Source organism: Danaus plexippus, chromosome 26 (genome assembly GCF_018135715.1).
Source record: "Danaus plexippus chromosome 26, MEX_DaPlex, whole genome shotgun sequence".
NCBI classification, from domain to species: Eukaryota; Metazoa; Arthropoda; class Insecta; order Lepidoptera; family Nymphalidae; genus Danaus; species Danaus plexippus.
In genome coordinates this window covers 1,587,942-1,601,871 of record NC_083554.1, presented here as the reverse complement: position 1 = coordinate 1,601,871, position 13,930 = coordinate 1,587,942, and the positions used below count along the sequence as shown (strand labels likewise).

General features: G+C 31.5%; 1 protein-coding gene across 4 annotated transcripts in view; it reads left to right on the top strand.

Moving 5' to 3' along the window:
• LOC116774300 (brain tumor protein) overlaps positions 1–13,930 on the top strand; it is a 206,925-nt gene that overhangs the window by 180,187 nt on the left and 12,808 nt on the right. The window lies entirely within an intron of this gene.

The following is a 13,930-nucleotide window of genomic DNA, read 5'->3' as shown; positions in this document are numbered from 1 at the left end:
AAATTACATAGCTATTTTTTCCACAGTCCCCAATATTCAATATGTTAAAGACAGGTTAAGCAGAAAGCCTTTACTTACTTTAACGTCGACGCGACGAAGGATATAGCTTGGTCCAAGTTTTAAAATTTAGCGAGAATATTATATATATTGAATTAATGTATAATACACCCGTAAGTAAATTGCTTATGATTATTGAATATTCTGTTACAAATATATTGACCGGTTGAATGAGATTTTTTTTGATACGTTAAATTTTATGATTCGTACCACACGCTACACTTTGAGTAGGCAGAAAATTAATGTCCTCTGTGATAATACGACTTTGAATCTTTTATCCTTTCTATTCACAACTGGGCGCACTTTATTTACGAGTAAGGAGGTTTTATCCGATCGCTAAGATTCATAACTATCTGATATTATTTCAATTCAAGTAAATGCCACAGTAACATTTCATCCTTGGTTGTAATACTGCATATTAGTTTTTCTGTTAAAATAGACATCTCTTTGATATTCCGATGATGACGTATTTCCGGTATTATTTTGTTATACAAATTCCAATTGAGAAGTCTCGTCGCCGAATCCATATTCAGTACAAATTATATAATCAAAGCACGCTCGGTGTTAAGTCTGAATGTGTCTTAACTCTTTGGGATAGAGGCTAATGTCGGCTGATGAGATTTAAGATGAGATTACAGAATTCACTAGATTTGGTAGTCCTTTGGGCGCGTGACCCGATGTTTACGACGACCAACATGCTAATTTAATGAAATGCTCTGCATCCAGGGCTGGCCGTCTCAAGTAATTATCATGATCCCTACAAAGTAAGGACCTGGAAAATCTTTAATGTACAAGGTGTATAATAAGTCAGTATTCTATGTATGGATTGTTAATCAAATCTTTGATAGATCATTATATAAATGACTAGGTTTGATCTCTTGACAATACAGCTTTACCTTCGATTGTGAAAGTAATCATAACTACTTATTAATACTGATATAACATTACAGACTTGCTATTTTAACATTAACACTAACTTTATAACAATGTCCCGCGACTTTGTTTAGAAGTCGCAACAGAAGGTCTCAAATGGAACAATTTTTGACTATCTTTGGAACATTTTTGACTGATGTCCCGCTCTTGTTTTGTCTGATAGTAAAAAACCTACTCAACTAAAACACTTCCAGTTTTAGATGCCTGTGTGTGACAGTGAAAGCCTTTTTCAAATAGAAACTGTAGTTCCTAAGATCAGTGTGTTCAACCAAACAAACAAAAACATTTCCGCTTTATAAAGTATGTATATATTTGAACCTTCCCCGATATTCTTCTTTCTTTACTTCTCAAACAGTTATATAGTTTACAATATTCAAAACATACGACAAAGAAATTAACGCGTGCAAAAGCAGTTAAACTTTTTGATGTATTGTCTTTTTTTTAAACATCTGCGTGAAACGAAACTTAAATCATTTTGCGATTATTATTGCAACAAAAGAATACACATCTGTACAAAGTGTTCGAACGTCGCTCCCTCAGCCGCTACTACCCTCATATTAAAACATATCTTTAATCTACTTACACACACACACACGCACGCTTACACACACAGATACAGAAACCCCAACGTAATTCCCATTTAGTTGGCAGCTTTATCCCTCTGTCTGGCACGTGTCATAGAAATTCAGGGTGCAATTGTGAAGGGCGACCAGCGAAACCAATTTACCTTTTGTACATAAGTCGATCGTCCCTTTCGCACTATCGGCGTGTGTAGTACGAGTGAAAGAGATAAATAACCCTATAGATTACAGGGGTATAATAAATAGTAATTCATTCGTTGTTCTGTAAACTGGAATTTAGGTGCTATTGTTATTATAATACGGAAAGTTTTACTTTTATTATTATTACCGACTCGTTACCCTTAAATGTTCTTGTCGATGACCGTGACAATGTTAAAACGATGGTTTACTTAACCAGATGAAAAGGTCAATTGACATATCAACTTGAATATATCATATCAGTTTATAAATTACATAATTTATAAATATAAATCGCATCAGCCGTAAAACGGAGCGTTTCACGAAGTAATGAGATCTGACAAATCGTATATTACAAATGGGATGGACAATAAAACGTCAAAAAAAGGCGCCAAAAATGACAGCCCCCGGATTTAAAATGGCGGACGTCGAATTACGCAATTTGTTTCATACAATTTACCGTCCCCGTCCAAATGAAGTTAATTGATAGACTGCGTTCTAAAAAAAAATCTTTTGTCCATTTAATGTTTATTATTTTAGGGTGAAAATAATACAGGCGAAGACTGTATTATATTGTTTGTAATATTCATTAGCAAAGAAACTTCATGATACTGGCTGGGCACAATAAGTTAAAAGCAATTTGTGCGATTGATAATTTTAATAAAAAAAAAAATAAACGTTTATATCGCTGAAAATAAAGTGTACATATTAAACATTTCATAGTCATTTTATTATAGATATAAAAAAGTGATTTCGTCGAAACACTGAATCGTTTTTTTTATAATTGTATTCGTTCGTATTATACTTTATGTATCTGATATAGGGATTGCATTAAACAACTGTAATTACGAAGAGGGTTCATGAAATACTTATTTTTGCATGATAGATTTTTTTTATGAGGGACACAGTTTTAAAATTCAGTATTATTGTTGCCCACATAAGGCCGGTACAGACGGTTCCATCGAATATTGAACGTAATTCGATAGTTAGGGTGCGGACACACGCCCTTATATACTGGGCCCTAATTCACGCAACACACAAAGGGTGACTAACATCACATACATTAATACATACATCAGATTAAAAATATGTTTATTTTACTTGATTTTGATGAAATCATGAAGACAGCATTAAATAAGTAAAACACTTATATAAAGCACACGAAACGATATTCTGTTTGAGCATAGATTAAAATTAAATGAACAAATTTCAGTATTCATTGGCGAATTTTTGTTTATTTGCTTTTAATTAAACTTATGTCCGTGACTATATCTTTTTGAACTTTAAATAAACTTTACTAGTTCGTAAACAAACAATATATTTATTATTTAAAATAATATTTTTCTAAGCTTCTATTTGCTCCTTTTTTATGCACCTTTTTTAAATAATTTAAACCATTTTCTTTGTAATAATACATCATAATTTCACAGTATGTTACTTTCTAGCTAATTTCTGTATAACTCCGTACACACTAGATGAAGTGGCAACATTTATAAAATTTATGTTCACCTACTCCTGATGTATAAGTTTGGACGAAGTTGGAGTGAGACGGATAATGGATTTACATAAAGAGAGAAAGAGACAATTTATAGCTAAAGTTATATATTAGTTCACTCAAAATATTCAGTCGTTTCAGTCATACGAATTAAAATATAAATGTTGCCATGTTATAGAACAATATACACTTATAGTTATTATGAAATACATAATTGTGACATTAGGTAAATAAACTATTTACAGAACATAATAAAATTGTTATTGTTTTTTTTTTCTATAAAATAACTTTCAACAGATAAAAATTTTATTGACGTTACTTGTGTATGAATCGTTTAGCGTTGTCAGTGAAAGCGTGCCGTACGAGGGTGACAGCTGCAATGCAACGCATCTGCCAACGTTGCACATGCCCGATGCATCGATTTATACATTGTGATTTAAGATTCAACTGCATATAAATCATTGTTTTTATTGAATCGAATCAACTACTAAATTTTACGAAATGATGCTGAATGGTATAGTGTAAATATATGAATTATTATCTATTGTAGATACATTGGAATTATATCTTCGGTAAAATAAATATAAAACCTATTTTATAAATGACGCACACACGCAAGGGTTTTATAAACACACATACACACGAGTGTTTTAAGGCTCAGGGCTGGCAACAGTTTTGTTCTTACTTGTTGAATGTTGATGGATGAAGCGGATGATTGATTGTATTTCGGGGGCCAGTTTCTTTTGTTTGCGAATTGATTTCTATTACTGCTTACAATTTTTCATATAAACGGTGTTACTGTTATCGCAGTATACGTTTTATTTATTAACAATGGTTTGATATAAATACCTAAATTATTAACCATATCAGTGTCAACCCTGTTTTGTATTTAATCAGTTAATGTGCTTCGTTTTTATGATCCGCAATACAGTCCGTTAAAGCACGGACAGGAATTTATGACGTCGTATTGAAAAAAAAAATGTATAGTTTAAGTAAGCGAAGGCTAATTAGAAACACCATTAATGATAATGACGATAACCTTAATGTATGGACAGTGTGCCCAAATTACCAAATTACCAACACCACACCGTCATATAGAGAATACGATAAAAATCTCAATACTTTTCAGTGACATCATCAATTAATAATATTTTTCTTGTTTTTACTTAATTAAAATCACGTTGACATAATATATTTATTTATACAATAGAGTTATAGGTATATATATATTTATTTATGTATTTCTCAACAAACAACCACCCAAATGAATCCCCTTTCTTATCTTAACGTTTTATTGGACCCTAAAACTTTGAATTCCGATAGATCTGGCCTTCTCTCAATACTCTAATTCTATTCCGAATAATACAATTCACGTGTATATATCCGTCCCAACCGCGGAAAAGTCTATCAATGTAGACCAGGCTTTATGTGAGGTAGTCGTAATATATACAAAAAAAATCTTATAAGCGATATAGCTTTTATATAACAAAATTAGTAAAGCATAATATTTATCTAAATAGGTCTCGCCGTTATCATTCAACAAACACTCAAGCGTTCACGTAATTCATTTTTTTTCTGCTAATCAATACCTTATTCCACCATCCATGATATGATATGATATCGTATACATATATTGTACACGGAACGTATCATGAAACTGCTATGGTATTTAAATTAACAGAAAAATGTATACAGAATAATTGTCAGTTGTTTTTAAACATATTATTATTAATCTGAAATATCATTTAAGTTAATTTATGTTTTCTCAGCTTTTTAATAAGATTAATAATTTTTATTATGTATTCCATACATATTATAATATTTTTATCATCATCATCATCATCATCAGCTCATCGGAGCCCACTGCTGAGCAAAGGCCTCTTCTCACATGGAGAATGTTAGAGCATTAATCACCACGCTTGCTCAAGACGGATTGGCGATTTTTATATTTTATATATTACCTTATAAAATTCAAACCGAATCGTTCGTCTTAATTCGCTTCATCTTGTATATTATCAGCATTTAATATTTTTAATCGCGCAGGCTTTAACCTGAAAATTGAGGGATTAGATTCTGTTCGTAAAATTACCTTTTAATATTAATTATGAAATGTATGAAAAAAAAATAATGGAATATTTTTTTTTTATTCAAATAATTAAATTTTTCAATCGTCAATAAACTATCGTAACTGTTGGTGCATAAAATTACGTTAATAAACAGTTAGGTACAAATGCAAATTTTGATTGTCAGAGTGATTTGACAAATTGGATTATTTTTAATATGAAAGAAATCAACTATTTTGGAAAAAAAAATATTTAGTTTGTTGCATAATTGTCATATTAATATAAGCTTTACGATTTTCACAATAGAAATTATAATTGTGTGTATATATAATCTTAAATAATACGATAAATTTAATAGAAAAAACTAGCTTTGTCTTAGAGAACTAAAGTTAGCTGGAGTAGATCTAATATCACTTGACAAATCTCTTAAATACATCAACCACATGCAAAACTTTACCTAAATGACCAAATAACAACAATATATATGAGTTGATAATAAATATTCAAATTAAAACAAAATACATAAACGCCTGATAAAAATAAAACGCAATCAATCATAATGCGGTTTCAGACTAAGAAATTTTACTTACCAAGTACTTGTAGCACTGCAAAGCAGCTCAGACTATTAAATTAAACACTGCGGTTAGTAGATAATGTCTCATCATAGAAAATATGGTTAAATTTTAATGTATTAACCGTTCCTTTGTATCATACTAAACTTATTTACCACAAACAAAGTTCAATGAGCGAGCTGTGCACTGCAATGCGGTTCGAGACACGCAAAGTTATTTGTAACATAAATTTACACACTACACGAAAAAATATAATGAATTTACTCAATACATACACTAGCTATCTTTTCATATTTAATTAATTTTTAAAATAGTTAATTTTCATGACTACCGAGATTCAGTTCGCGTCATTGATATGTGCGACGCGTTATCGCCGTTTCCTTCCTAACTAAAATTTACTTATAACTAGTTATACTTATATGTGCTTGGCAGCCGTTTTATTAACAATTCACTTCAGTTATACTTTAATCATAAAATATTATTATTATGGTAAGACACAGCTTTTTTATTTAATGAAAATCATCTTATTTAAATTGAATCCAACAATAGGTGCCATCCAATTCATTATTCAAGCTAATTTCAACGCAATCCGAGTCGTAATAAACTCCAAATTCGTACAACAAAGTTATTAATAAACCTACCGAGTTTAAAAGCTACTAACGAAGTTGTTACACACAAAACGAATAGTATTTTCAATTTGTACGTTGTACAGTGAAAGCGAATTTAAATTTTTATAAAAATTGATTTACAACAAGGATCCTCTTTATTTCATTGGATACGATTTACGTTTTAATTAATTTAATTGTTTGATTTTAAATGAAATAACGAGAAAATATTTTTTAAATTATCGTGTAAGTAATGATCGCGTGTTAGTTCTAATAAAATTTTAAAAACTAGTAGCAACATTAACAAAGTTAAAAACCTTGACAAAATGTCGCCACATTACATTATATATATACGTCCATTGATATTTTTAATTAACAAAATAAAAACTTAGAGACAAAGCCTTTTTAAAGTTCCGAACCCAATTTTTGGTATCAAAAATCTGACAGGTGTTTTTTTTTATGCGGTCTGAATTCGTGCCGACACGTGAATTTCCATTCCCCGTTGTTCCTATCACGAAACTTAACAAATATTCCCTATGAAAACATAAAATATTAATATAAATCCCGTGTTTCTGATAGACAACGTTTTTTAACGACACCAAGTGAATACAATTGAAACTTATGACAAAATAAATGCAATCATACAATCTACATTCATTAACTAAGTTCACAGACGACATAATTAAAACGACTTTCACAGAAACATTTGGGGAGAAACCAACGAGACATCGATAAAAAACATTAGTCACTCGTTAAAAAAATATATACAAAAAAAAAAAGGTTCAACTCACAGCTGTTTCCTAACAGCTGATACGGATATTGGCTATCTATCTCTTTCTATCACACACCTCTCGCTCTTCAAGAATCCTTACTTCTTACACATTTTCATAAGTCATTACTTCTTCCAATCAGCCTGTCAATCAAGTTCTATGAGCTATACATGTGACGTATAATGGCGTGCCATTTAAGACATAAGACATATAATTATTATATATTGAACCATTGAAATTAATAATAAATAAATCATTCACTTATACATCTGCTACTGAATGCAACAAAGACTTTAACTAGAGTCGGTGATTAAGGTTTCGTGACGTTTATATTATATAAAAATATATATACATAATATGTACTCCGCCTTATAACAAAACGTAAGGAAACAGTATAATAGCTATCAAACAGACAAATAAAGTCGTTCCAAATGAATTGAATATAAAACAAAAAGTATACAGCCTTAATAACTCTGAAGGCTGTTTGAAAATGTTGTAAAACCTTGTTTTAGACGTGAATCTTAAAAAAATATATAGTCTTGTAATTTATCTTTATTCTATATAAAATATGTAAAGTAGATAATTATAATATATAAAATAATATCAATAACTACACATGCCAAATAAAAAAAAACCTTTAATTTGTTATTTGATATAAAAAAAATATTATTTCATAGTATCTGTATTGAATGACTATAAATTACGTCGTTATAGAAATTCACACAACATTATCAGCCGTTTTCAAAGAATTAATTAACGGCGTCTTAAATTATTTTTAAAGAATTTTATTACATATAAATATTAATTTTAAATCGTACCGCTTCAACCCGCAACCTCTGGTATACTGAGCAGTAACTTTATTGCTGATTCGATTCCCGTTCGTGTCCGTTATTCATTATTTATCTTCAATGTATCCTTTAATATAAGTATTTCTTTAGTTTTTTAAAATATAATTGAAGGAACGTATCTTAACAATGTTTCAGAAGTTAAAAAATATGAATTACCTAACAAATGGCACTTATTTCCAAATATATTAAATGTTTAGAATTTTTCAATGAGTTGAAATGAAGTCAAACTCACTTGTAAGTTGTAATGTTAGAAATAGAAGGTTCAGTTAGAATTGCATTTATAAACCTCGTAGCACCGTAGACGCGCTACGCGCTACAGTTTCGTAGCTTCATATACATTCAATGTTCTCACATTTTAGTTTTATTAACCGACTTCAAATAGGAGAAGTACTTTGTAGTTTAACGTTCTCGACATGTTAACGTTTTGAACCTATTTGTTTGTTTTTTATCCATTCGAATATATCTTAAAAATGAAAACAACTTACTCATTTTATACGAAGTCGTTTTTAATATTTTCTTGACCAAAAATTTCGTCATAATGTTTGCTTAAAAAATTTATAACTGAGGCTTGAATTCTGCAAACCTTATATAAATTTAATATTTATACTATCGAATAAATTGTTTTTTTATAATATGGTTGCTCATTATATTATTATTTAATTTATGTCGTTATAAATCCTAATAAGTGTAAAATTTACAAGTCTCCCGTCAGAGCCAGCAGTCATGAAGCTCGATTCGGGTCCTCTTAATATTTTTTCCTTCATACATTATTTACAAGGGACGAGATTTGCATCTCAGTTATTGAACAACTTTCACATTACATACAATATTGAAGACCAACTTCATATCGTCTTTACATTTTTATTAGGACAAAAATATATTACATTTTGACATTGTTTTTGGGTATTATAAAAGCACTTTCTGTCTTATTTGCGCATGAATATGTTGAGGCGTTTGGGAGATGTTTAAGTTTTTTTATTCAATAGCGTCTCGCGCTACAACTCTCAGAGTGAATAGTAACTAATTAGTGTAAATATTCTTGATGGTATTAATAATTGTTTACGTAAAAATATTCAAACGTTAGAAAGTTCGTAAGGTTTTTAAATACTATTTTAATTTATAAGACTAACGTCTTGAGACTGAAAACGTTCATTTAATATCATACAGCCTCAGGGAATATAATTTAACTCACATCATCCCCCACCCCCACCCCCACACATACACACACCAAAAGTTTAAATCTTAAATTAATTTTGACTTTCGGAATGAAGTTTTATTCACGTTTTAGTATTATTTACATAAATTTTAATGACACCGTATCATTATATTTCAATTCGTCACATAAAAAATCAAAGCGAGTCATAAAAATAATGTAAAAATAACAATATTCTCATAAAAATATTCCCCTAAAACAACAAGTCCATTCCACATTTATAAAACAAAAGAGTCTTAATATTAAAACGAGAGCACAATCGCTTAATTTTTCACGAACAAAACGTCACTTCATTATAAGTATAGATTAGAACGTCAAAAGAATATTTGCCAGCTTTATGAGGGATTTTTGGGAGTCGTAAAAATTAATCCCGATTTATATCGTGACTGGAATAATATTTGTAAAGTTCTCATTTAATACAAAATTCTGTGTATACGTTGAGGTATCTGCGGCGAATGATCAACTGCGGTACACCATGTGACTATAAAACTGATGGATTATTTACTTTATATGATATTAATGGCTCATGCTTTTAATATTTACGGTTTATAATATTAACATCGTTTAATCACACGTACACGTAATTATGTTAATTTATTCAAATCCCTAATTGGAGAGCGATGAGAGCTGGAATGACATAGTTTTGAATTGAAGTAAACTTAAAATTACACATTCAAGAGAAGTATTACGTGAGAGTGACAAAAAAATAACACTGAGCCTCACAAAACCACGCTATATGCATTACCGTATTACGTGACGTCATAAACGCCGTGTTGCCAGTGAAAAATATGTTCAATGTCCGCGACATATTCTCATGAATTTTAACATTATCGTGTGCCTTAGGGAATTTCAATTTTAGATTGCAACAAACAAATTTTTTTGATTGCCATCTCAAACAATCTCAAACAAAACCTCTGACATAATAGTTCCTTAATAAATTTACTTGAAAACAAAATTGTTTAACTGTGTCGTCTTAAAGGGATTATTATCATCTTCGTTTCCTTTGTGTGTTCAAATTGTTACAGACATCTTAGGAAATGTAGTGCTTAAGTTGTTCACGCGCCGAACAGATATAACGTCTGGTGAGTCATTTTTAATCTTCAATGGTTTCCGTTTCCGCACACAGACATTTAAACTTTGTACACTTCCGCCTTATTAGCTGTGTACGCTAAATTTATACTGAGGAGCTACTTAGTATTGATATTCGTCATAAATTTACTCACCGAAGGTATTAATTTATAGCTCGAAATTATTCCCAACTCCACCTTACACCTGTCTTCCGACCACATATCTAGTCTCGAAATTCCTAGCTTTCAATTGTCAAATTTCAGCTAAAAGCGATTTCATACCGTAACAAGTGGATATTGAGTTGAGATTCCCTCATCAGCAATTCTGATTTATAATAGTTCGGAAAACCTTTTGGGCTGCCGTAATCCGCTCCGGTCCGATCGCAATTAATGTGGTCCCGACAGAACAACTATTGCCCCTCGGAGATCTTACTATACTGGAAGCACGGCAATACTTGAGAATTCTTTTACATTCTTTTCCCTGGAGTGGGGAACGTGAAAATCTGGCAACTTTGTGATGTTGACACGGGTTGTATGGTCGGTTTTCATTCGTGCTCTCCCAGGAATTAGCTGCTAAACTTTGCCCTACAAAGTTTCAAAGTTTTCACCGGCCTTAGTGAAGGCTCGGTTAAAATCAATGTAGGCTTGAATAACTTAAAACTGTTCTTAAATGAAAATTTCGAATCGCTTTGCTTAACTCGATTCAACATCTCCGACTCCGTATTCGTCGTTTAATCAAATCAATTCGGAACGATTCCAGTTTCTTTACACGAAAGTGAGCAGTACCCTTTTCCGTAGATTTGTCGTCAACAATGCCATACAATTTCCAACAATTGCCGGTACCTGAAATACGAGTCGATGCAAAGCTCCAACTTAAACAGGGTTTTACTTTTGTACTTTAACAATTCGGTATTACTCAATAAAAATACATGTTTATTTATTATAAAGGAATAACTCGGCTATTCCCTGAGCTAAGCAATCAATAATGAGACCGAGGTGAATGCCGTGGTTACATTTTATCAATGCAATAACTTCACGCGAAGATAGCCTCTAGCGATAATAACTATTGCGGTGATAATGGCCTGGTATCTGTAATGGCCATTAACAGTGCCGGGTACCTTCGTCTATGCAATTTATTATACTGTCTGTGTGTGCGTGTTTATGTACGCACAACTATAATAAATACGCCCGGTTAGGTGAAAAAAGTTTTATTCCTTTGTTTCACACCAGTCTTATCGAATACGACTACAAATATACAAGGACAGCTATCAACATAGTCCACCGTGATATATGTATAATGTTTCATATGATTTGCATTGTAATTAATGAAGGTATAAGGTCCATATTGGTGTTCAGTCATTTCGTATGCACCGACGCACTGCCGATCGAGCCGTCACGTGGGACTGGTGTAATGTATTGCGGAGTTTGCGTCTATCACATAAATTCATGTACGTTTAAGGGCTAGCAGTTTAATGTTATTAAAAAACAATAATTACTTATATGTTTTAACTGACATCCTTCTATAGGTTTCAACTAGTATGATTCATCACAAAAGTCTGTGACTAATTTTTCTATATATTTTGACACTTAACTATATACGAGGACAAATAATATTATTGGTATATCATAATTATCTAATAACAACTTCTTTGACAAATCCTTTTTATTTCTTTCATTGTTTTTTTAATTTTAGAGCCATTTTAAGTTATAAATTGAATCTAACAGATAATATGGTATGAAAAATTCGTCATGAGAGCAAGATACGAATTGGAACAAGATATTCCTGAAGTCAAAGATTTTAACCAAAAAAGGAAAAATATTAATTAATCTTTTAGATATTTAGATTCAAGTACTCTACTATGCGTTGCTGTTAAAGACTGTTAATTTATTAGCAGCCGACAACCCTAACGTGTTGCCTTTCCGCTGGCAAACTTGCAACCCATCCAGAATTAGACGGATAGGCCTCCAGTGATGTATTGTTAGGTATTTGAATTCCACCTATTCATCAATTACAATGTACATCAGTCGGTACACGGCAGCTTTATACAATGCAGGCATTAATTGAGTCTTCGACAATGAAATAACTCTAGCCGAATGCAAACAATACCTCATTACGCCAATTCTCCGCTTATTGATTCTTTTATTTTGGCGTTCTCAATAAAAACGCATCGAACATTCACCTCACGAGTTCCCCTTCATCCAAAATTATCAACCCTCGCCCTAAGTCACTCCCTCACTATACTACCGTTGCCTAGCAACGCTGCCCTCTATTGCATCCCAACATATCATTTAGTTTGAATGGAATAGTAATATAAATAAATAGATAATGATCTCATCGTCACTGTTATAGAACCGCGAATTATTCCTTGTTCCTAGACATAAATCACACTACCTTCATTGTCTCTAGCAAAATTATAAAAATGTTTTTCTTTTCGGAATTGAACTTAAACAATTTCATGCAGTCTAAGTCTCACTGTTATTAATGTATTTCGCACCCTCGGGTCGGACCCCATAAAATAAGGTATTAGGGGTCGCACCCATCTTAACAGAAATATCGATCGTTACCTTGCAGGAGACTGTTTATTTTGCAAAATATAAAATAACGCAAACATGCTGTTCGCTATAGCGCTAACCGTGTAACCTTAATTATATGACGCACGAAATTCGTCGACATCGTTTGACGAGAGGTTTGACTTCAGAAATTTAAAATTCTCATTGCCTTAATTTCTTGTATGAATAGAGTGTACGTTATAAGTTATGTGTGAAATTTAAATTTTATCAAAATCTATTTAGCAGTGGATGGATATAGAGTGAAAAATGATACACATTTTATCGGCTGCATACATTGTGAATCCCTTGAAATGCATTTTACGTCATATCACTTACCGGGCGCCAACAAAAATGATTTACCTCTATGCGACGCTGATATTGAATTATGGGGCTGATGTGGTCACAATTTATCTGTATTTTGGATTATGAAAATCGGTTCTCATTTGAAGCTTACTGATCATCTATAAACACTTAAAGTATATGAAATAAAAAAGGAAGGGCAACAAAAATTAACTAAAGTTTGGAATCAATACAAGCATGCTAAAGATTTTATGAGGGCATCGCAGTAATTGTATACGTTCCTTATTATTAATTTTTCATCACTTCCAAACGAAACCTATGTCATTGATTTGACAATACATATATTAAGGCATCAGAAGCGTATGCATAGCTACATGCATATAATGAAACCATTCTTAGTCTTTATATATTTATAAATCAAAACACACATGCCGAGTCTTGATACATTTTTAGCAATTTTGAATCATTTATAGTTATGAATATAAATCATACGAGTACAATAAAGAATAACATAATGGAAAATAATGTCGCTAGAATTCCAACAAATAAAAGTCATCGCTGCTAATGTACGAGAATAATCCCAACTGGAAATATTACTCGATATAACTGACTTCCTTTTAGAAAGAAATATGATTCTCCCGACATGTTACGTCACAGTGTATCTCACGAAATACGAACTCGGTTAGATGTATTGCTGTA